This window comes from Sapajus apella, unplaced genomic scaffold (genome assembly GCF_009761245.1).
Source record: "Sapajus apella isolate SASKATOON/1434 unplaced genomic scaffold, GSC_monkey_1.0 scaffold116, whole genome shotgun sequence".
Classification (NCBI taxonomy): Eukaryota; Metazoa; Chordata; class Mammalia; order Primates; family Cebidae; genus Sapajus; species Sapajus apella.
In genome coordinates this window covers 853,336-876,719 of record NW_022437056.1, presented here as the reverse complement: position 1 = coordinate 876,719, position 23,384 = coordinate 853,336, and the positions used below count along the sequence as shown (strand labels likewise).

Genomic DNA, 23,384 nt, shown 5'->3' with positions numbered 1-23,384 from the left:
CCGCAATCTCTTCACTCTTCTGCAGACTGCCTATGTTAGAACTTCCCCAGCGTCCCTGACCCAGCCTGAACCACCACCTTCTGTCCTGGCTGGGTGTGATGATGTCTTTGGAAGCAAATCCCCACTGGCTCAGCACGTGCTGGGAGGCTGCAGCTCTGGTGGCAGGGAACCCTGGACAGAGCTTACCCAAATGCACCCTAGAGGTCCAGTGTCCCTTATCCAAAATGCTTGGACCAGAAGTCTTTCCAGTTTCTGATTTATTTTTCAGACTGTGAAGTATTTGCATTTATGCTTACTTTGGATTTGAGCAACTCAAATCTAAAAATCTGAAATCTGAGATGTTCCCATGAGCATTTCCTTTGAGAGTCACACCAGCACTCAGAAAGTTTCAGAATTTAGAGCATTCTGGATTTCTGATCAGATTTGAAATGACCAGCCTGTACTATCTATGACAATATCAAGAAAATGCAGCACCTGGGCCAATCGGCACCTCAGCGTCCCTCCACCATCTAGGTAGAAAGCTACTTTCCTTTTTAAGGAGCTGTCTCAGACATGTGTTCAATATCCCCTACACACACCAGAGGAAAAAAGGGAGAGAGAGAGAGAGAAAATACAGCCTTTCCTTGCAGGGCAGTTTCTGATGTGAGTCCACTGGGGCTCAGGGGCACTGGGAGGCTGGGACTCCAGCAGGGACCCTGCTGACCTTGAGCTCAGGGGCCTTGGCCCGCTCTGCTGTAAAACCGGGGTGCTGAGCAAGGTGGCAGCTAACACTCCCCCAGCTCAGACAGCCTGTGTGTAAATAATCCTGGAGCCAAGCTGTGCTGTTAGCACGGACCGTCCCCAGGGAAATATGACTCGCCTGGGTCACCAGTAGGGCCACGGCTGAACCCAGGTGCCAGCCGGGTCTCCTGACGGCATCCAGCCCACTTTCCACCACAGCCCAGCCCCCCAGCCACTCCCGGAACGCTCCTGACACGTTTAGGGATCATGACACCAGGATGAAACGTGCCCGGCCTCAAGTGCAGGGGACTGTGCATCCGATCGCCCTGTCCGAATCCCTTCCTGCGAAGAATCTGTGGAACCCATTTTTCATGTCACCAGGATGGGTTTTAATTTGCGAAAATGTTTGGAGTACAAAACCTTGACTTCCACTTAATGAAGGAAGTTGTTTGTACAGTTTAAAATGTCAAAGTCAACAAATATACCAAATTAAAGCATGTCTAGAGGCGAAATGGACTCTTGGACACACACTGTCGGCCTGTGCCCCACGCGGCTAAGCCCTTGGTCCCAAGGCAGGTTTTAGCTTGGGACTTGGTTTATTAAACGATGCCTTAAATTATCTTTGTTGTGCGCTTTCTTTGAGTCCTGTTTTACTTCTACTTAGTAAGAAAGGAAGGTGAAATGGAGAACTGGAAAACGCCAGGTGTCCCCAGCGACGGCAAACCCCTTCCTTCCGTGTCACCTCCAGTGCCTTCACGCGCCACCCCCCAGCCCCACTGTCTTTCTCCAGCAGGCTCGGTTTCAAGAGCACGCCCTGAGAAGGCACAGCCTCTATCAGCAGAAGGGAGCTGAAAAAGTCTCCAGTGTCACAACGCACCCAACAGCACAAAGAAGAAAACAGCCACCAATAAGAACACTGTCATTTTCAGGAAAAACTTCAAAGTCCTGACAAGGACTGTTCTTTTTCCTATACCCTGGATAATCCCGTCTGGGTCTAAGCTGAGTGACCCTCAACTCTTTTCCTTAAGAAAATATCCAGTTTTATTATTTCACACCTGTACAAGTCAGCCCTCTCCTCGGGGGAGGCTTTCATTTCTGAGAATCTCATGAAAATTGCAGACATCAATTCATTAACTGCCATGCTGAGACCAGGGCTAAGACCCAAAGCACATGCTTCAAGGGTGCTGAGCAGCACTTAGCAAAGGCCACAGCTGCGGGAAATAAAATAGCAGTTGAGCATAAAATCTCACCAAAGAAATACAGAGCCCAGCACAAATCGCTGTTTTCCAAGGTGAAGGATGCGTGCAATGGGCGATGGGGTGCACTGGCCCTCTCTTCTCGACTCTGAGGTAGAGCTACTTAGAAAACTTGAGTGCAACCAGCTTCTGCAGAAGTTACCAGTGCTCCCCACAAAGCCACAAATTAGAAAAGGAAAGAAGAGAAAGACACTTACTCAGACAGAAAGGAAAATCACAAGAAGGAGAGGAGCCCGGGCCTCTGGCTCAGCAAGCCACCCACGCTGCAGCTGAGGAGGGCAGAGAGCCTGTGCCTCCCTCCCTTTAAGGCCTGAGGAGCTGCTATATATAGACGCAGGGGCCTGCCTCTCCCACATTGATACCCGCATCATAAATCACCAGCCTGACCTCAGGAGGAAAAACTTCTTATTCAAACCGAGGGCGGGGGAAGTCACAGTTCAAAAGTAGAAAGTGTCCCTTCTGAGCCCCAAAGTGCACTTCCCCAGGAAACCTGGCGTGACCCTTCAGCCCCTGAGCCAGCGAGAGAGGGCAGGGCACTGACCTCCCCCACTCCTCCCTGCAACTCTCCTCCACGAGTTCTAATCTTGAGGTGTGAATTCTCAGACATATCTTCAATCCTTTGGACCTACAGGTTCCCTGGCACATTAACTGATGCTCCCGAAGCAGTCTTTAATAATGACTTGGATTTCAGGAAGCACTTGTGCCGTTCACAGGCCTGGACGCTGGAGTTCAGGTGCACAAACCCACGGGTCTGAGTGAGTGTGTGTGTATGTGTCCGGTCTTCACTTGATTGTATCTAGGGCTATTTTAGCAAGAACTGCCTACCCGAAGGAGGAGCGGTGCCTAGTCGGCAAGTTGGGGCTTATTTATAGCCATTAGTGCAGATGTACACCGTGTCTACACCACTGGGATCGCTGCAGGGTGTCTGTCGTTTTGCACAGCATGTGTCCAAATATAAATAACACACACCTGGCACGGTCCTGGACTGCAGCCTGGTCAGGAGGCGGGGCCTCGAGGGGACATCTCCATCTGAGGACCGGGAGGGCCACACTCCGGCTGCGCCTCGCCGCTGGGGCTGAGGACTTCAGCCCGCTGCCCCACCCACGGTGCCCTGCTCCCCAGCTCTAAAGCACATGGAATAACAACTTTCTTGCAAGTTTGTAGTGGAAATTAGAGAAACTATTATATGAGAATTGCCTAGGAGCCTTAAGAAGCTCCACGGCATCCGCGGCACAGCCGAGACCCAGCGAGCAGGTGGATGGAGGCGAAGATCAGATGCTAGAAAGATGTGAGCACAGCCTCCAGTCGGGCCTCAGAGTGCCCTGGATGCTGTATCGGGAGGCAAGTGTTTCTGTCTTCTTCCCCTTCATATTCCAATGGCCAAACATTTAATTTAATCAGTGTTTGTTGAGTGATTTCTTAGTCTATTCAGGCTGCTTACCTTAGTCTATGTGGCTTATAAAACACAAGATTTTCTTTCTAACAGTTCTGAGGGCTGGAAGTCCAAGGTCCGGGTACCAGCAGGCGCTGTCTGGTGAGGGCCTTCCTCGTTCTGGAAAGGCGCGGTCCCTGTGTCCTCGCTGGGTCGAGGGGCGGGGCCACTCTTGGGGCCTCTGTGTGAGGACACTGATCCCAGTCGGGAGGCTCCACCTCCATGACCTTGTCACCTGCCAAAGGCCCACCTCCTCACACCATCATTTTGGGGGTTAGAGTATTAACCCATGTATTTGGGGGTGCAAACATCGAAACCAGAGCAAGCGGTGTTTCCTTCGCATTTATCAGCATCTCCTTCCCTAGGGAATCTAGTTCTCAGGGACCTGAGGGGCCTCCATTTGAGCCCCTCTGCCCTCCTGCCTCTGAGTGGCTGACACGGGAGGGAAGTGATGGTGCCCCACCCCTTCAGGTGGCATCTCAGTCCTCTGGGTCCCAGTCCTGGCATCTCAGGAGGGGACAGTCTAACCCAAGGAGGAGCCTCTCTGAGAGAAAGAAAGCCTCAAAGGAGGATGGCTCACCTCAAAGAGGCTTTGCGGTGGCAGCCACAGCATAGAGGGGAAGGGCAGGTGCGGCCTCCACGCCCTCCCACAGCACAGAGGGGAAGGGCAGGTGTGACCCTCCACGCCCTCCCACAGCACAGAGGGGAAGGGAGGGTGTGACCCTCCAGGCTCTCCCATAGCACAGAGGGGAAGGGCAGGTGTGACCCTCCAGGCCCTCCCACAGTACAGAGGGAAAGGGCAGGTGTGGCCCTCCATGCCCTCCCACAGCACAGAGGGGAAGGGCAGGTGTGGCCCTCCACGCCCTCCCACAGCACAGAGGGGAAGGGGCGGGTGCTGGCCCTCCACGCCCTCCCACAGCACAGGGGGGGAGGGCGGGTATGGCCCTCCATGCTCTCCCAAACCAGAGGGCGATGAGGCAGATAATTCCCCACAGAGCATGTGTCGCGGGCTGCAGAGGGGAGAATCAGCACTGCCTCTCATTCCCAAACCCTGAAAACCTGGTATCAGGAAACAGGCCCACTTGAAACAAGAGCGTTTTGTTCCTTCTTTTTTTTTTTTTTTTTTTAACGGAGCCTCGCTCTGTTGCCAAGGCTGGAGTGCAGTGGCAACCTCCACCTCCGGGGTTCAGGCAATCCTCCCACCTCAGCCTCCCAAGTAGCTGGGATTACAAGTGTGTCCCACGTGCCCAGCTAACTTTTTTTTTTTTACTAGAGACAGGGTTTCACCATATTATTGAGCAGACTGGTCTCAAACTCCTGGCCTCAAGTGACCCGCCCATCTCAGCCTCCCAAAGTGCTGGGATTACAAGCGTGAGCCACCACACCCAGCCCTGTTCCTGTTCTCTGTCATTAGAATGTCTTTCTTCCTAGTTATGCTAGTGCAGGTTTGTATTTAGAATTTAAACCTGAAGAAAATCACAACCACTTAGATGAATTAACTGCAATGTTTAAATGTGAACCTTCTGAAAATGTTGATTGTGAGGGTAACCTTGTTTAGAGAAATAAAATTGTCACCTTCTTAATTTCCAAGAAGTTCAATAGATGTCTCTTGGAGGCCGTGCTGATTCCGTTAATTGATGCAATGGGTCACTGACATTCGAGGAAGCGTCTTCCTTCTAGTATTTCACTCTAAGTCAGTTAAACCCGTGTCCACACAAGGTAGCGGCTCAGTAGTGAGGAATCCTTTATCGACGTGAATTAGCACAAACTCACAATGTTTCCACCATTTCTGAACCATTTTCTAGGAAAGTAGAAAAATAAATGCTTATGTTTCCTTAGCTTCTTTTTCCTTTTCTGCATAACTTTGACTGTATTTTATACTCCCTAGTAAGTTTACCTGCTACCTCTTTTGAGGCCAATGTTATTGCACCTACACATCTGTTTTGAGAGAAGAGCTGCCCAGTTGCACCATCTTACTCTTCCCTAGACATTCTCGCCACAGCCACCTCCAAAGTGTGGGCTGCTTCTCCCCAAAGGTAGCACATTCTCTGTGCTTAATTAAGTTTTGAATTAAGTACCCAATGAATGGATTCAAGAGACATGAAGAACTTACTATTGTTAAGTATAATAGTTAATAGTAGCTCAGAACTAAACAGAAATGACAAAGCAAGGCTATATTTAGTAATTCTTTGCCTTAGTTATCCAGAACAATGAACAATCCAGATAAAATGCAGAGTTAGAGATGCACAAAGAGTAATGAAAGAAAGAGATAAAAACAGATAAGTGAATGGACATATTAGCTGATAAGCAGGTGAAGAGACAGACAGATGATGATGATGATAAGTTAGATAGATAGATTAACTGATAAAGAGATTGATAATATATAAATTAGATGATAGATGATAGAGTGATAGAAAGAAAGATGATAGATAAATAGATAATATGTGATAGATGATTGATGATGGAGATGACAGATAGATCAATGATGGAGATAGATAATAGATAGATAGATAGACAGACAGACAGACAGATAGACAGAAACAGATAGGTTATACATAGAAAGATGATACACAAGACAGCTGTGAGAGCAGCCAGTGTTTCAGGGGCCAGTCCTAGTGAGAACTGTGCTTCCTGAAGTGGGCACTCTCTCTGCACATCACTTTCTATCTCTGGGCACTTGACGATTCGTGGCTGGGTTGAGGTAAGGAAAAGGAAATAGGGCTGCTGTTGAGAAGCAGAGGAAACAGCAGAGCTTCCTGCAGTACTGTGAGGTACAAGAGGCTCAACAGACATCAAGCTCAAGAAACAAATAAAACTACACCAAGTCACATCATAATCAAATTGCCTAAAGCCAGTGATTAAAAGGAAACCTTAAAACAGGAAGAGAAAAAGAAACACAGTATATGTATAGAGAAGCAAAGATAAGAATGACAGCAGACTTCTCATCAGAATGATGCAAACAGGAAGACAGTGACAGAGTATCTTCAAAGTACTCAAAGAAAAGACCGGCAACCTAGAATCCTATACCCAGCAAAAAAAAAAAAAAGTTCTTTCAAAAATGAGAGTGACAAAGCTTGGGTAGTGTCAGTGGAGACTTGGTGGGGATCCCAGCAGGAAGGAGGTGTCCCTGCCACACACTCTGATAAGGGAACCTGGACTTCTGGCCCATCTCATCATGTGCCTGCAGTAATGAGACAGCACCTCTTTCCTCTGCCAGTATGGCGCCTGATAAAATACAGCAATATAAATAAGATCCAGAGTCTCTTAACATAATACCCAAAATGTCTAGGTTTCAATCAAAAATCACTCCCTCTTACTTTACGCAAATAACCTCCTCTCCTAATCCACAAAGTCAACTAAAGCCAAGCAGAGGATCTCCATCAACTTCCCATTATCCCAAGGCTTCTCCCCCCGAGGCTGACATCCCTGAGCTGAAGACCCCATTCCTTCACGGTGTTTCGGATGGGGATGCGGTCCATCCCTGACACCTGTGTCCTCCATGACTGCATCACTGTTGCTCAACTGGGTCCCTTCCCATCATTATTTGAACATTTTTCAGGTCTCTCCTAAACTGAAAAGCAGCAAACAATAAAAATCCTTTCTCAGACCCACTTTGTCCTCCAATGCTGCTCTCTCTTCACAGACAGTGTTCTTGAAAGAGTTGTGTCTAGTCACATTTTTTCCATTTCTTCACTTTCCACTAACCCTATTCCAACCTCCCTTCTACTCATATCACATCACTAACCAAAATAGCTCTAAGCCACCAATGACCTCTGTGTCACCAAATCCACAGGACATTGTCAGCTCTCAAGTTACATGACCTCTCCCCGTTAGCTGGTCCACTTGACCCCCACCCCTTCCTGCAACACTCTTTCCATTTTCTTTCTTTATCTGTTTTCTTCTTCCACCCTCAGCTGGCTCTGTCTCCTTCAGCCCACCATTAAGTATGGAAGTTTCTCCAACGCACTTCTCAAATCACTCTTCCTGTCTAATCCCCTGCTCCTTCCTAGGCAACCCCAAACACATGCTACGTAGGAATGGCTTTAATTACCCTCACCTCCCGGATGGCTTCCAGAGGGAGTCTGGGTTCACGTTGAGCTTCCCCTCACACCTCTTTTTGAATGATAAAATGGAAACTTAAACTCAACAGGTCAAACACTAAACGGAGGAGCCCACTGCTCCCCACCCAATCTCTTCGTCCAGTGTTTTCTACCCATGAACAGCTCATACTAGAAAACTCTAACACCTCCCTTGGGCCCACACAGCTTTAAAATTTTCCCTCCTAAATACCCCCTCACATGTATGCACTTCACTCTACTCTGTTGCCATCCAACTCGTCCAAGCTTGACAGTGTCTCACCAGGGTCTGCAATAGTCTATGCCCCCCACACTCCCACTCATCCCCAGGCTAGGGCAGAGGCCCTCCTTCTCCCAGACTCACACTCATTTCCAGGCTAAGGCTGAAGTCCTGAACCCCCCACACCCACGCTTATCCCCCAGGCCAAGGCCCAAATGAATGTCTCAGACTGCAGATCAGAGCTCGTCACCCACACACCCCTGAGAGCCACTCATGGTTTGTTGTTGTCGAGATGGAGTCTCACCCTGTAGCCCAGGCTGGAGTGCAGTGGCACAATCTCGGCTCACTGCAACCTCTGCCTCGCAGGTTCAAGCAATTCTCCTGCCCCAGCCTCCTGAGTAGCTGGGATTACAGGCACCCACCACCACGCCCGGCTAATTTTTGCATTTTTAGTAGAGACGGGGTTTCACCACGTTGGCCAGACTGGTCTTGAGCTCCTGACCTCAGGTGATCCACCTGACTCGGCCTCCCAAAGTGTTGGGATTACAGGCGTGAGCCACTGTGCCCGGCCGCCACTCGTGTTTTAACAAGCAGCAGATGTGCCGTGTGAAGCCCTGTGTGGCCCGGCTTCCACCCCACTCTCCATGATGTTCTGCACGTCAGTGGAGCTAAGCTCCTTGCTCCCCCAGCCCCCACCCCACACAGGCTCTTTCCCATTCTTCAAATTCCACACATGGAGTCCTGCTCCCTGTCTCAAAATTCAGCAGAAGCATTGATACTTCGGATCCCTTTTCTGACCCCAGTTGAGTTAACTCTCCCTTGTGGCATATTTGCTAAGAGCTGTGTTTCCCTCCGTTATGTCTGCAGCGTGGTTCACGGGAGGGCTGACTGGCCAGCCTGTGTCACCTACTGGACCATGAGCACTGGGGGTTCCTCTGACCAGGGAGATCCCAGGACCTCACTCAAAGCCCCGCACACACAATGCACTCAACAAATATTTGCTTACTAGACAAACAAACCAAATAAACTAGCTAACCTGTCTTCTGTAGTAGCAGCAAGACATTAAGCAGTGATAAAACTGATATTCTTCCCAAACCAAGGCAATTAGATCGCTTGGAGTTTGGGCATCACACAGCGTCTCTGTAATACGGTGCAAAGACTTTCCATATTTTGTTAATCAAAACATATCCTAGGAGACCTGGCAGCAGGCCATTGCTATGTGCCAGGCAGATACCATACGTGCAGCTGCTTGCATAACCCCCCTCGTACCATCCGTCCACGCGGTATGGGCTACCGTGGCTCCAGCCGGGGCATGAGGAACACAAAGCCCAGCTCAGGGTGGTCAGAAGTGTCCTCTCCAACCAGCAAGGCTCATCAGGACGTGGTAGGGACGGAAATGTTCTCAGTGGACAGGAGACACAGCAAGTCCACGGAGACCTAATGCACGCAAGGAGAGGAAAGTCAGACTTCGGTCATTATTCATTTGTCTAGGCAACTAGAGTTTCCTAAATCTTGATGAAATTCAGGGTTAAATGTGATTCCTCATGCAATACTCCTGGCTGTGTTTTAAAGCTGTGCAAACTGCCCATCTGCTGAGTCAGTGCCGTAAGACAGGAGGTCTTTCTCTTACATTGTCTGTGCCAGATGACCAAAGTTTATGCAGCGATGCTGCCTGGCCTAGGTTTGTACCTTCACTCTGACTAAAACGGTGCCTTGCACATTGTGGAAGCTCAATAAATACATTTTCGTTCAGTGGAAAAGCATGGCTTTCATCCTGTGGCGATTACGGATGGGTTTCCATCTTCGGAGGCGGTGACATGTGGCCCCCAGCTACTGGGGAGCTTATCTCCAAATGGCATTCTGTAATCACACCAAGGCTGGGCCAGGCCCCATCTGGCCAAATTGCTCTGAGCCCGTTGTCAAGGGCACTGGCACTGGGCCTGGTTTTCTGTTTGCTAATCTGTTGTTGAAGGTTCGTGCCCTGTGGAAAATCTCGTCACCCATCTGAGGCCCTGGCTTCCTCATCCATAAGGCAAGCATGGGATTAGATGATCCTCTGTAAGCCCCAATGTGCTATCCTTTCAAACCTGAATGATGGTGCTGGGGAAGGGAGCCTTAACACGCACGAACAGGACGACCAGCTGCCCAGCTCAGAGCAGGATCCAGGAAACGGGACCCAGAGCGCAGCGAGCCGTGCCCGGGGAGGATTCCGTTCTGAAAGTGCTTGAAGGCTTAGCAATCACAAACAATGCAAACAGGCCGTGTGTTCATAAGAGTGGTTGTAATAAAATAAACAAAGATGTGAGGCATGACAGCCCTTCACTGGCTGTCAGGGCCCCCCAGTCCTGTGAGGAGCAGGAGGTGAGTCACATGCCCGAGGGCTCCAGAGGCTGCCGGGAGGGCAGACACCAGGATAGGGCAGACGCCAGCCCCAGAGACATCCCAGACCTGGGCAGAGCAGTGGAAACCATCCCCCCACCCAACCCCGCACTCCACCCTGCAAATGTGGAAATGGAGGCCCAGACAGGTTTAAAAATGAGAAACGAAAGACAGGGGTCACATTGCTGTGCATTAAAGGATTTGGACTAAAATTTAAATATCTTGATGTCTGTCTAGGCTTTGTGATGCTACCTCCAGGAGAGGAAAGGGGTGCAGAAAGCCAGGTGGAGGCTCAGGTAGGGCCACAGCCCAGGTGGAGGCCCAGGTGGGGCCAGAGTCCAGGTAGAGGCCCAGGAGGGGTGAGGCCAGAGTCCAGGTGGAGGCCCAGGTAGAGCCCCAGGTGAGGCCAGAGTCCATTTCTGCAGGTGACGCGAGCCAGACCCCTCCTCAGGTAGCTGACAGTCCCGACTTCCGCACTGCCAGTCAGGCTCTGTGCGGGACTGGTGGGGACACATTCGAAATCGGTTTCTCAGGCCAAAAGCGTTTTAAACTCATAAAAGTCAGAAATGGCTATGTGAATCCAGTGTCCTGTCTTTAATATTTCACTTCACCGTTGCATCATGGAGGCCTCATTCCTGGGTAAACATGAAATGAAATGGGAGGACCCTGGGACTGGAGGGAGACCGTGTCTGCCCATAGCTGGGAGTTTGGCTGGGGCCAAGCTGCAAACACCACCGGCACCAGCACCAGCAAGTTTTCCCAGGAGGCCGGATTCTGTGCTACCTGAAGCCAAGAGCATGCCTAGAGTTCACCTGCGGCTGGTCCTGGTGCCAGTGCGCCTGCAGACTCAGCTGTGTTGGCAACTGCACCTGCCCAGGTTGACCTGGCACAGCAGGGCTGCAGCTGAAGGAAGCCTTCTTCTCAGGGTTCAGCACAGGCCCGGGACTAACACTCACCGCCTTCCTCCGGCAGCTAAGCTTTTGGACTCCCCTCTGGTTTGGAATGGCATCAGCACCGACGAGCCATCCCTTCTTCAGGGCCCTCACTCGATCTCCAGCCCTTTCAGCTCTGGTGGGGGCTGCGTCCTCACCAGCTGCACTCGCTAGCTCTGTGACATTGGACAAATTACCAGGTAAATGAAAGGGGATGAAAATGAAGGAGTTGGACAAAGGCACCTCTGAGATCCGTCTCTTCCCCAAATCCCACGATCCTGCTACAATTAGGGACCATACTTACCCAAACTGAGACCGTGTAAGAGTGAAACGATCAATAAACACTGCGGGACAACAGGCACGCACCTACTGATGCCCTAATTATTATTACTGTTTTATCTTTTGAGACCGAGTTTCGCTCTGTTGCCCAGGATGGAGTGCAGTGATGCGATCTTGGTTCACTGCAACCTCCACCTCCTGAGTGCAAGCGATTCTCCTGCCTCAGCCTCCCAAGTTACAGGCGCACACCACCATGCCCAGCTAATTTTTTGTATTTTTAGTAGAGACCGGTTTTCACCACATTGGCCAGGCTGGTCTTAAACTCCTGACATCAGGTGATTCTCCTGCCCTGGTCTCCCAAAGTGCTGGGATCACAGGTGTGAGCCACCATGCCCCGCCTGCCTTAATCAATCAGCACAATCAACACAACGAACACCCCGGTGCAGAAGTAGTTGATATTTTACATTTTTCAGAAAACTCTGTGCATTTAGGAGATATTCCATAGAAAATGAAATATTGGAAGACAGTTACTCCCTCTGATAATATTTTTTTCTCCAAAAGACCATTATGTTTCCTTCTAGACTGATTAACAGCTGAGTGCTATTCAGGTTTTGCCTGTTTTCCCCAAGAGCTCTGTATTTGATTATTTTCTTCTGTAGACAGGTGGTGTTTTGACAGAATCGCCTCACTAAACGTGGGCTTCTCATTGCCATTCTCCTTTAAACATTTCTTTTTTTTTTTTTTTTTTTGAGACGGAGTTTCGCTCTTGTTACCCAGGCTGGAGTGCAATGGCGCGACCGGCTCACCGCAACCTCCGCCTCCTGGGTTCAGGCAATTCTCCTGCCTCAGCCTCCTGAGTAGCTGGGATTACAGGCACACACCACCATGCCCAGCTAATTTTTTGTAATTTTAGTAGAGGCGGGGTTTCACCATGTTGACCAGGATGGTCTCGATCTCTTGACCTCGTGATCCACCCGCCTCGGCCTTCCAAAGTGCTGGGATTACAGGCGTAAGCCACCGTGCCCGGCTAAACATTTCTTAACAGAGACTTCCCCACTTGTAAAGGACCCCAAGAAAAAATGCATGGATAATACATCAGTGGTTAAAATTCCTACATTAATAGAGAAGTTTTTTACGTAAAATTTTAATTTCACTCAATTATATATAAAACTGCAAATACGTGTGCTTATGGCCTAAAAGGACTCAATTACTCATAAATTAAAAGATGACCTTCTTGAGTTAAATTAAGGGATGATTTCAGAAAACTGAGCAAATCATTTTCAAAAGCATACATAAATGAGAGTTGATTTCTACCCCTGGAGAGGAAGAAGCTGTCTCATTCTTTTTTATTGTTAAAAACTGTTCCTGGGAACTGACAGATAATACACACTCTATAAATATTTCTTTTTTTTTTTTTTTTTTGAGACAGGGCCTTGCATTGTTGCCCAGGCTTAAGTTCAGTGGTGCCACCTCAACTCACTGTACGTCCGCCTCCTGAGTTCAAGCAATTCTCCCACCTCAGCCTCCAAGTAACTGGGATTACAGACATGCACCACCATGGCCCAGCCTAGCTCCAGCTAATTTTTTTTTTTTGAGACGGAGTCTTTCTCTGCTGCTCAGGCAGGACTGCAGTGGCACAATCTCGGCTCACTGCAACCTCCACCTGCCAGATCCGAGTGATTCTCCTGCCTCAGCCTCTTGAGTAGTTGGAATTACAGACACACACCACAGCACCCAGCTAATTTTTGTATTTTTAATAGAGACAGGGTTTTACCATGTTGGTCAGGCTGGTCTGGAACTCCTGACCTCGTGATCATCCACCCATCTCAGCATAAGTCACCGCACCTGGCCAATTTTTCTATTTTTCGTAGAGACAGAGTTTTGCCATGTTGGCCAGTCTGGTCTGGAATTCCTGACCTCAAGTGGTCTGCCTGCCTCAGCCTTCCAAAGTGCTGGGATTACAGGTGTGCCCAGACAATATTTCTTGATGTGGATCTGTCAAAGAAAATAAAAAACTCAGTTAAGAGATGGAGGTCAAGTCAGGAATGAAACCTGTGCTAATTCTGTAAAAAGTAGAGGTAAGCATCAACTATTACCTTTCTGGATGTACAGATGAAGTGATGTTAATTTATTGAAAATAAACAATATATAAGCATGTATAATCATATGACTCAAATCATTCTGTTTTTTAAATTCACTGTTACACATTATCATCATTTGCACATGATCAAATACTATTCCTTTAGATTAAAGCTTAAACTTTTGGTCTCAGAATCTCTATGCACCCTTAAAAAATACAGATTTTTAAAAAAACTATATTTAGGTAGGTTATATCTACTTATATTTACCACATTTGATATTTTATATTTTTATAGTATTTAGTTATTAATTCATTTTAAAATAATAATGATTCCATTATAGGTTAACACAAAGAACTTTCTTAAGAAACTATTTTTTGAAACAAAAAATAAGCAGAGTGAAAGTATTTTATATTCTTTGCAAATCTCTTTAATGTTTGGCTTAAGAAAAGACAGCTGGATAGGCACTTTTGCATTTAATCTGCTGCAATTCCATTTTCGATTGAAATATATGAAGAAAATCTGTGTCAAGTAGCTGTGTAGTCGAAGAAGAGGATAATTTTAGTCGTCGTTTTAGATCATTGTGGATAGCCTTTTTTACTACTGTAAAAATCTAACTTCTTAGAGATTAGTTGCAGTGTGGAATCTGAGATTGCACTAATGAATTTTTCACAGTGTTCTATTAAAATATTTTCATCCCTCTTGCACTTTGAAGGGATCTTTTACCATTTATGATTTTGTAACATCACGCATTGGTCATTTGGAAAATAATAGTTCAGAGTCATGCAGATATTCCAAATTTCATGATACCGCTGTGGGATACATACACATTGCTAACACAGCCCTGATCTCATCCGAATTGTCAAAATAGCGTTCACGTCCTGGATTCCACAGGAGGGTGTTAGAGGTGTCCGGGCATCTCCGGAACATCTTTGAGAAGCTGCCCTCGGCTTTGGGAAGCCTCGTCGGTGAGGTAGTGACTCTCCGCCACTAGAGGGAGCGCCACACCGTCCGAACGGTCTTCATCTTTCTGTGGGAAAAACCTGGCAACAGCTGTTCCTTTAAGAAGAAATTCAGAGGCATTTCACAGAAGAGAGAAGAACATGAAAAATGTAAATAACATTACACTCGTAATCTTTTGCAATGTTGAAAAAAAGTTATGTTAATCCTAATTTGGCTCTAGCTAGTCACAGTAATGGTATCCAACTAACAGCATATGCATAGGTAATGATAAGTTAGTTAGTTATAGCAATACTTATATTGAAAGTAAGTTTTGAAAACCTGGAAGCGGGGACGAAAAGAGAGAAGACTACAAATGTATTTATTGCCACTGAACTATACACTTAAAACGGTAAAGATGATACATTATATATGTGTATTTTATCTCAACAAAAAAATTAAAAGAGATACAGATAGAGACAGAGATATCTGTCTATAGAGATCTCTGTCTACTCCACATAATATATATCTATCCTCACATCATGATGGTTAATTTTTATGTGTCAGCTTGGCTGGGCCACTGTGTCAAATGTTTGATCATCGTTATTCCTGACATTGCCATGAGGGCATTTTTAGGTGTGATTAGCATTTCCATCCCCGGGCTTTGGGTCAAGCAAATTGCCCTCCACAGTGTGGGTGGCCTCGCCCACCCAGCTGAAGGCCTTCAGACAAAAAGCCTGACCTCCTAGGATTCTGCCAGGGAGCCTGAGGACTCAACTGCAATTCTTCCCTGGATCTCCAGCCTACCCTGCACTCCCATAATTACATGAGCCATTCCTTAAGATAAATCTCCCATTAAGCCGGGTTTTTATGCTGGGTTTTGTGTTTTACATCCTGTTGGTCCTGTTTCCCTGGAGAATCCTGACATGTACATAAACATACATTCACGTACACACACATACACAGCACACCCACAAACATGCATTCATGCACACATGAATATACAACACACACAAACATGCAGGCAGGCACACACAAATACACAACACAAACATGCATGCACACACATATACTTCACACACACAAACATGCATGCATGCACACACAAATACATAACACACAAACTTCCATGCATGCACACACAACACACACAAACTTGCATGCATGCACATACACAGCACACACACAAACATGCATACACAATGCTGAGTGTTGAGCACACACTTCAAGTCCTTTGTGTTCCCACTGAATGAAGAGTATTCAGTGCCGCCTGCTCCCTCCCGTACCTCCACCGTGCCCAGCTCTGACTACGCTCCCAAGAAGGTTCCGCTGTGGCTGGGCGCATGCAGAGGGCTTTTTGCTTGCTTTTAGTTTACCCCATAGGCCATTGTTAGAAGTCTTGCTTCTCAGTCCCAAGTGTTTATCTGTCATAGACAAATCATAACATGCACCACAGAGCATACGGCGCGTCCCTGTGAAACGCGAGAAGAGCGAACGCTGAAGAGGGCTGTTGGCCACTGACGATCCCAAGTCTACATAAAGGTACATTCACAACATTCAAGGGAAGCTCAGAAGAAATTTGGGCAAACTTTTAAGACGTTCATGACACCCTAAGAAGACATTCATAATGGTCAGCATCCATGGCAATTTACCTCACTGGGAGGACATATTTATGTTGGAAACAAGACAATGTTTCTGGGAATGCAGGCGCAGTGAGGCGCAGCTCTAGGGAAGGAGCCAGGAGGCCACAGCCTCCTGTAGAAGCTGCCTAGCTGCAGGCAGCCCTCGTGCCAGAATGGCTTTGATGTTTTTTAAAGGGTTGTAAAAACAAAACCACATGAAAACAAAGAATATGTGACAAAGACTGATTGGCCCAATATTTACCATGTGGCCCTTTTCAAAAGCTGTTTGTGAACCCCTGGTCTAGATCACCCAAGTTACAGGGTGATCTGGGTGATTTTTTTCTTTTTGTTTTACGTGCAAAAAAAAAAAAAGTTTAATTAAAATAGCAGCTTGGGCCAGGCACGGTGACTCATACCTGTAATCCCAGCACTTTGAGAGGCCAAGGCTGGTGGATCACCTGAGGTCAGGAGTTTGAGACCAGCCAGGTACATGGCGAAATCCCATCTCTACTAAAAATATAAAAAATAGCCGGGCATGGTGGCGGGCACCTGTAATCCCAGCTACTCGGGAGGCTGAGGCTGGAGAATCACTTGAACCTGGGAAGCAGAACATGCAGTGAGCTGAGATCGCACCACTGCACTCCAGCCTGGGCAACAAGATTGAAACTCCATCTTAAAAAAAAAAAAAACAGCAGCTTGTTTGCCTCAGGCAAAGCAGATACTTAATGAGGAATGGGAACGTGTGGTAGGCGTGCACTTGCAAGTTACAATCCCTGCTGAGCCCCCCAGCCTGCTGACTTGTCACTTGGAAAATGATGTTCCTAAACTGGCTACAGAGTGACTCTGCTCTGGGACACCTCTGGCCCCCTCTGAAAAACAGCTTTCCTACTGCCAGTCTGCTTTGAGAGGTGTGGGCAGATTTCAAACATGGCTCTAAAATCCTGCAGTAACCCTGCAGCTTGACACAGAGCATTTACTGTGTGATGAAGTAGAGCTTCCAATCACACAACGAGTCTGTTAACTCAGCATCAGTGTCACGCCTTCACCCCTCACAGAGTGCGCGGCATAAAGCCACAGGAACCTCCCCATCCACCTAACAAAGGCAAGGTCCTTCACAAAACAGGGTTTTAAACCAATGAAGTCATAATGGCATAGATCAACTTACACTGGAAAATATAAATAAAAATTTCTAGAGACAGACGCTTCCAAAACATTTGTAAATGTGAGGAAAGAATGCTGTTTTAACTATGCTAATATGTATAAATTCCAGAAGGCTTAAAGCTCCTATTGGTCAGTGGAATCTACAGGGCTCACTCATTACAGTGACTTTTTTTTTTACAGTTTCACTCTATCGCCCAGGCTGGAGTGCAGTGGTGCAATCACAGCTCACTGCCACCTCCATCTCCCAGCTTCAAGCAATTCTCCTGCCTCTGCCTCCCAAGTAGCTGGTATTACAGGCATGTCCCACCCTGCCCAGCTCATTTTTTGTATTTTTAGTAGACACGGGTTTTGCCATGTTGGCCAGGCTGGTCTTGAACCCCTGGTCTCAAGGAATCCACCTGCCTCAGCCTCCCAAAGTACTGGGATGACAGGTGTGAGCCACCACATCTGACCTACAGTGACTATTAACTCCTAAAACTCGAATGTACATGTGGCGCCACAGTAGCTCACGTTAAGGAGGGCTTGCAGTGTGTCTATGATGAACACAAACATATATCTCCTCACGATTTCATTCATCATATGACATGCATTGTGTTTGAAAATAAAATTGCATTTCAGTTTTCTAGCAAGCATTTATTGTGTGTGTGCATTTAAATAGTATGCAATAGGCTGGTCTGATGGTAGTGGGTTATCAGAACTTATTAACATTAGTGTCACTAAAGTTGGTATACAACCCCCCACTGCTAAATTTGACTGGCTTAAAAAAAAAATAAAAAAAAAAAAATAAAAAATAAAAAAATAAAAAAATAAAAATAGTATGCAATATACTGAAAACCTATTTACAGCCCCCATTTGGTTTTGGTAGCTGTCATGGAATTTAAAAGTTTACCGTTTCTCTAACCCAGTGTCCTGAACGTGTTCTTCACGTTTGGCCCAAAGACGTAAAGTCTCCCACTCACCAGCAGACGGTGGTGTTGGGCGCAGCACGGGCCTCCGGCCTGCGGTTCAGGCTGATGGGGGAGCTTCGGAGCTGGGGTCTGAATCGCATCACCTCCGAGCTGCAGGCCAGCGTTGAGAATTTTGTTCTACTGCTTGTTTGACCGTGAGGATCCAGACCCAGAAATGGCCCTCCTTAGCTCTGCCTCTCTGAGAACAGCGCCCTGCGCCCCCCTCTCCTTGGCTCTGACCCAGCCCGCCGTTCTCCCTCCTGGTCTGAGGCCATGGGAAGGCTGCAGGCCTCTCTCCTCCTCCTCCCTGCAGGGGCTCCATCCCTGCTCAGCTCCCGGGCCCCGAGGCCCCTGCTGCTCCCGTGGAGCCCAGGACCACGAGCCCGAGGGCCCTGTCGCTCCTCAAAGCCCCCAGAGCCTCCGCTCCCCTGGCTGCCTCCCATCGGATCTCAAGCACAGCACCCTTCACGCTCTGCTTCCTCGTGTAATTACGATTTGTAATCATTCTCAATAATTGCTTATGTAACCTCCTCATCAACCAAAACCGATGATGAAAAATATTTACTTTTCAGAAAAATTGATCGATACGCATTCCTCATTATGCTAATTCACCCGTTTACTATTCATTTGATTTTTAGAGCATCCCAGCCAACCTCAAGCTCCCGAGGTCAGGAACCATTTCTGTCCTTCCCACTCTTGACTCCCCGTGCCTGCGTGGCTGGTGAATCAGCTGAGACATGGGCTGAGGGCTCACACCACAGCGGCTTCACCCTCAAACCACAGTGGCTTCACCCTCCAGGAGCCACCCCCTTCAGGGAGCAGGGTGGACATGGGTGGCCAGGTCTGGCGGGTGTTTAGGAGCCCAGCCTCTTTCCAACCAGCGGCTTTGCTGTCGGAGCGTGAGAGCGTTCACAGTGACTTGCAGGATGGCTGCAGGGGACCGGCCAGCTGCATATCCAGTGGCCAGGCTGCCATCCATGGCTACACCAGCTGAAAGGGCTGAGTGTGAGCTAAGCCGGGCACTGCACAGCTGTGGAGATGGGAAGTGCCACAGGCAGCCCCGCAGGAGAAGCCTCAGTACCCAGCAGGTGGGGGGAGCTGTCGGATGGGAGGAGCTGTGGAGCTGGAGGAAAGGCAGCTCCTTCCGATGGCCCAGCTGCCTGGCCCGTGCATGGTTTGCTTTGCCTTTTAAAATTAGAAGCCCGAGTCCTTTGTCCCACCCCCAGCTGCTGCACAGCAACACGAATGTCTAGCAGCAGAAACACCGACATCTCACAACTGTCGGGTGTGACTTAAAGTGGAGGCCGGAGCAGACGGAGGGAGGCCTGGAGCCTGGGTCAGTGTTCCCAGGCCACTCGTGGTCCCTGCCCCGTGCCTTGTGGAAGGCAGGCCCCTCTGCTGCCACTTCTCCGTGGCCCCAAAGACAAGCACACACGCAGGCTCCTCTGTTTCAAGGGTTTGTGAGGAAATGGAGAAAGGGGTCAGGGAGCAGTTAAGAAGCAGACTCTCTGGCCCTGGCCCTCAGCAGTCATGATGCCATGGTCACCGGGGCCTCCACTCTTTTCCAAGGAAGACTCTTAGCACATCACTGCCTTCCAGGAACCTGCCACTGTGACCTTGCTCTTCCTCTGGGTCCTGCCCCTGTTGGGAAAGCAGAGCCTCCACCTTGGGCTCAGGCCACCCTCCTGGGACCTGCAGGCCTCCCATGGGACACCTCCTCCAACCTTGGCTGTCATCAATGCTGATGCCTAGCACTGCCTCAGCAGGAGCATGGAGCCCACCAGTGCCAGGTGCAGGAAGGAGCACGGAGCCTGCAGGAGTCAGGTGCAGGAGCACAGAGCCTATGCGTGTTGGGTGCAGGAGCACGGAGCCCACATGTGCCGGGTGCAGGAGCACGGAGCCCGCGAGTGCCGGGTGCAGGAGCACGGAGCCCACATGTGCCGGGTGCAGGAGCACGGAGCCCGCGAGTGCCGGGTACAGGAGCACGGAGCCCACATGTGCCGGGTGCAGGAGCACGGAGCCCACATGTGCCGGGTGCAGGAGCATGGAGCCCACATGTGCCGGGTGCAGGAGCACGGAGCCCGCATATGTCAGGTGGGCAAGTGCTGCCCAGGCCCTGACCCCCAGGCTGTGGGTGCCAGGCTGTGGCAGACTGTTGCCTAGAGGTAGCTCTGGCTCCACCTACCCTGACACATCCATGGCACTGAGTTGGTTCCTGCTGCCCTGGCCCAGCTGGTCCTTCCAAACCTGGTGGCCGCACACACAGTGAGTGCACACTGGCTGAGCCTCGCTGGGCTTTACTGCCTCTCCTCCCTCTCAGCCCACCAGGCATCTCCACAGACGCCCACTCCAGGCCCCAGCCTCAGCCACACTTCTCACCCCAAACCTGCAGTGCCTGGCATCCCAGTCTCCATTGGCTCGGCCTCCTCCTCCAGGACACCTTCCCTAGGTCCTCTCAATCCGGCTCCATCCCAGACCCTGCCGGGCCTCACCGATGGGGTCATTTGCAGGTCCCAGCTCCCAACAGTGGGATGAGCTTCGACTGCATCTCCTTAGGAGTTGCACAGCTGCACAGCTGGAGTTTGCTGCTGATTTGCCTGTGCCCCGGTGCACACCCAGAGCTCCATCCTGACTGAAAGAATGACCTCCACAAACACTTCTATATTATCCATCTCTGTCCAGAATCCAAATATCTGATGTATTCAACCCAAACGATAAACAGGGGTGTTTGGATTGTGCAACATAAATGAGCAGACATTTAACTAGACAGAAGAGTCAGAGAGACAGAGCGAGGCAGAAGGCCCAGGCGTGCCTAAGGGTCCAGGGTGAACGAATCCACAACTCCAGCTACGAATCACTAAGCACCTACAGCCTGACCTTTTCAAAAGAACACAGGAAGCACCTTCAAAAGAAACCCTCGCAGAGTTAACAAAAAGTGTAAGGAATTAACACCTTAATGTTCTTTTCTTCACTTCAAGGATCTCTTTAAACAGCAGAGGCCACTAAGAGTTTCTCCGATGTGTTCCCTGAGTGCCACGGGGGAGGCAGGGAGTGGGTTCCCAGGTCTGGACGACGCAGAGAATGGGCTGTTGTCCCTGAGCCCCGGTCCCTGTCCCTTCCGCACACAGGGGAAGACAATGGGTGCTCTCTGTTCTGTGTTCTGCATCTCTGTTTGCACAGAGGGGATCTGTGACAGGGAAGTGGGGGGGAGCGTCAGGGAGCAGGATTCACCAGGGAGCTAGAGACGTCCTTTCTGCAAATCCTTGCAAGGAAAGGGTCTGGGAGGCGGCAGAACAGCAGAAAAAGAAAACAAAAGGAAATCGCCAAAGCCGATTTCCACAGAAAATCTGAAGTGCTTTTACTGCCTGAGCATCCCGTGCCGAGTGCCTTACGCCTGGCCGGCTGTCCCCCAACCCCCTAGGAGAGCCCAGGACTGCGCAGACGCGTCTTGCTATCTGTGCCCCTCCAGGCTGTTATTAGGTGACTCTGTGGCACTTTGTCCCTCGGAAGGGATTTTCATGAAAGCACGAGGCCTGTGCGTCTCTCCACAGTCAGAATGCAATTTGACGTTAGGACCACACACAGCACCACAATGTCAGTAAGACTAAAACACCGTGTGAACCACAAAACTACATAGCAGTTTTAGGAGTACATGTTCCAAAGAGCAACAGCTGTTGGGCAGCTATTTAGCTGGAAAGGGAATCATCCTTGACCTCGTAACTCCCAGGAAATTCATCTGAAGGATAAGGGCAATTTTAATTGAATAGATTTTATACCGAGTTGTCCTAGATTATGACTCCAGGGGGGTCTGTTGTCTAAAACCAAAGAGGAAACGTGACTGTCTGTTTTGGCTTCTGCAGTGTATTTCAAGGATGACATGACATGGCAATTTTGTTAACGGACATGATGTTATCTTTTTGATAGATTACATTTTTTCTTAGATTGCGTATGAAAGGTCAATTACGTTAGGACTGTTTGACGTTTTGGAGATTTTCTAAATTATGCTATGGAGGCAGAAGAAACTTTTAAGAACTCTGCTGCACAGGATAACATCAAATTTTCAGAAAAACAAATGGCGCCACATTTCAGTCTCACTCATCTCTAAGTTCCCTCCCTACACCTAACTGAGCTACTCAAACTTCTTCCAAGTCCAGGAAACTCACAGTGTCACATCCAAGCCTGTGATTTGGTGGAGGGATGACAGCTCCCAAGATGTCTTTATGAGCACACAGGTGTTTAATGGGTGTAATAAACGTGTCAAGGTTGGAAGCCTGGTTTTGGGCAAATTACATTCTGGATCTAGAAATTACTGTGACAATTCTTCACAACTATGTAGGCCACACGCCTAGTTGCTCACAGGATTAGTGATAAAGTCTGTGAATGTGCAAAATTATTTTGAAGTCTCCCACTGTCAGTGATAGCTGATACTTAAATTGTGTTAAAATGTTCGGTCTAAAGCTGACTTCGTTTTACAGGCTTTGGGGGAAGAAAAGGCTGTGATAACCAGCCTGCACCTTCCATAGACGATGCTTTGTTCTGTGTGAGTCTGGAAGGTGTTTTTAAAGCCTGGTGCTGTTTCTTGTTGAGCATCACACATGGACAACTCTATTTCAAACTCCCTGCTTCTCAAGTGTATCCTAATTCAATACCACTTATTGGTTGTGACTTAGGTTTTAATGATCCTGTTCAGTGTCCAATTTTGATTCCTTTTCCTGATTCCTATTTTTGGTTTTGTTTTTGAAGGCCCTATGTAAGTGCAAGGAAACATGCTGTATTCTAGTGAGACTTAAGGCTTACATTCATTTTATCAAGTGTTCATTTGATGTCCCTCCTACAATAAAAGGCTTCATCTTTTTATGTGACACTTCAGTCAGAGCACAGCTCTCCCTCACACGCAGATGTGGGGCAGCTGGGGTTTCCTGCAGGTGCTCTCACTGTATCTGTCAGCCTCCCCACAACTTCCCACTGTAGGACGTAGCACATTTTTATTTTCAGTTATTTATTTTTGAGACAATTTCACTCTTGTTGCCCAGGCTGGAATGCAATGGCACAGTCTCCACTCACTGCAATCCCTGCTTCCCAGTTCAAGCGATTCTTGTCTCAGCCTCCCAAGTAGCTGAGTGCACACCACCACACCTAGCTAATTTTTGTATTTTTTGTAGAGACAGGTTTCATCATACTGGTCAGGCTGGTCTCGAACTCCTGACCCACCTTGGCCTCCCAAAGTGCTGGGATTACAGGCGTGAGCCACCACACCCAGCCCGACATAGCACTTTCTTGATGACTTATTTTTGTATTAACTTGAAAAGAGGCTCGTACACCTATGTATATTAAGAGAACAAG

At 48.6% G+C, this 23,384-nt stretch overlaps 1 protein-coding gene across 4 annotated transcripts in view; it reads right to left on the bottom strand.

Annotated features, from left to right (window-relative positions):
• The window catches only part of MYOM2 (myomesin 2), a 116,861-nt gene extending 107,653 nt beyond the window's left edge, over positions 1-9,208 (bottom strand). For 3 of the 4 annotated variants that reach the window (XR_004263475.1, XR_004263474.1, XM_032260304.1), the window contains exon 1: positions 2,174-2,347. The gene's annotated coding sequence lies outside the window, so the exon portion shown is untranslated. Of the gene's footprint in view, positions 1-2,173; positions 2,348-4,983; positions 5,210-8,973 lie in introns of those variants that run through there. The other variant, XM_032260305.1, reaches the window with a different exon arrangement.
• Between the last annotated feature and the right edge of the window lie 14,176 nt (positions 9,209-23,384).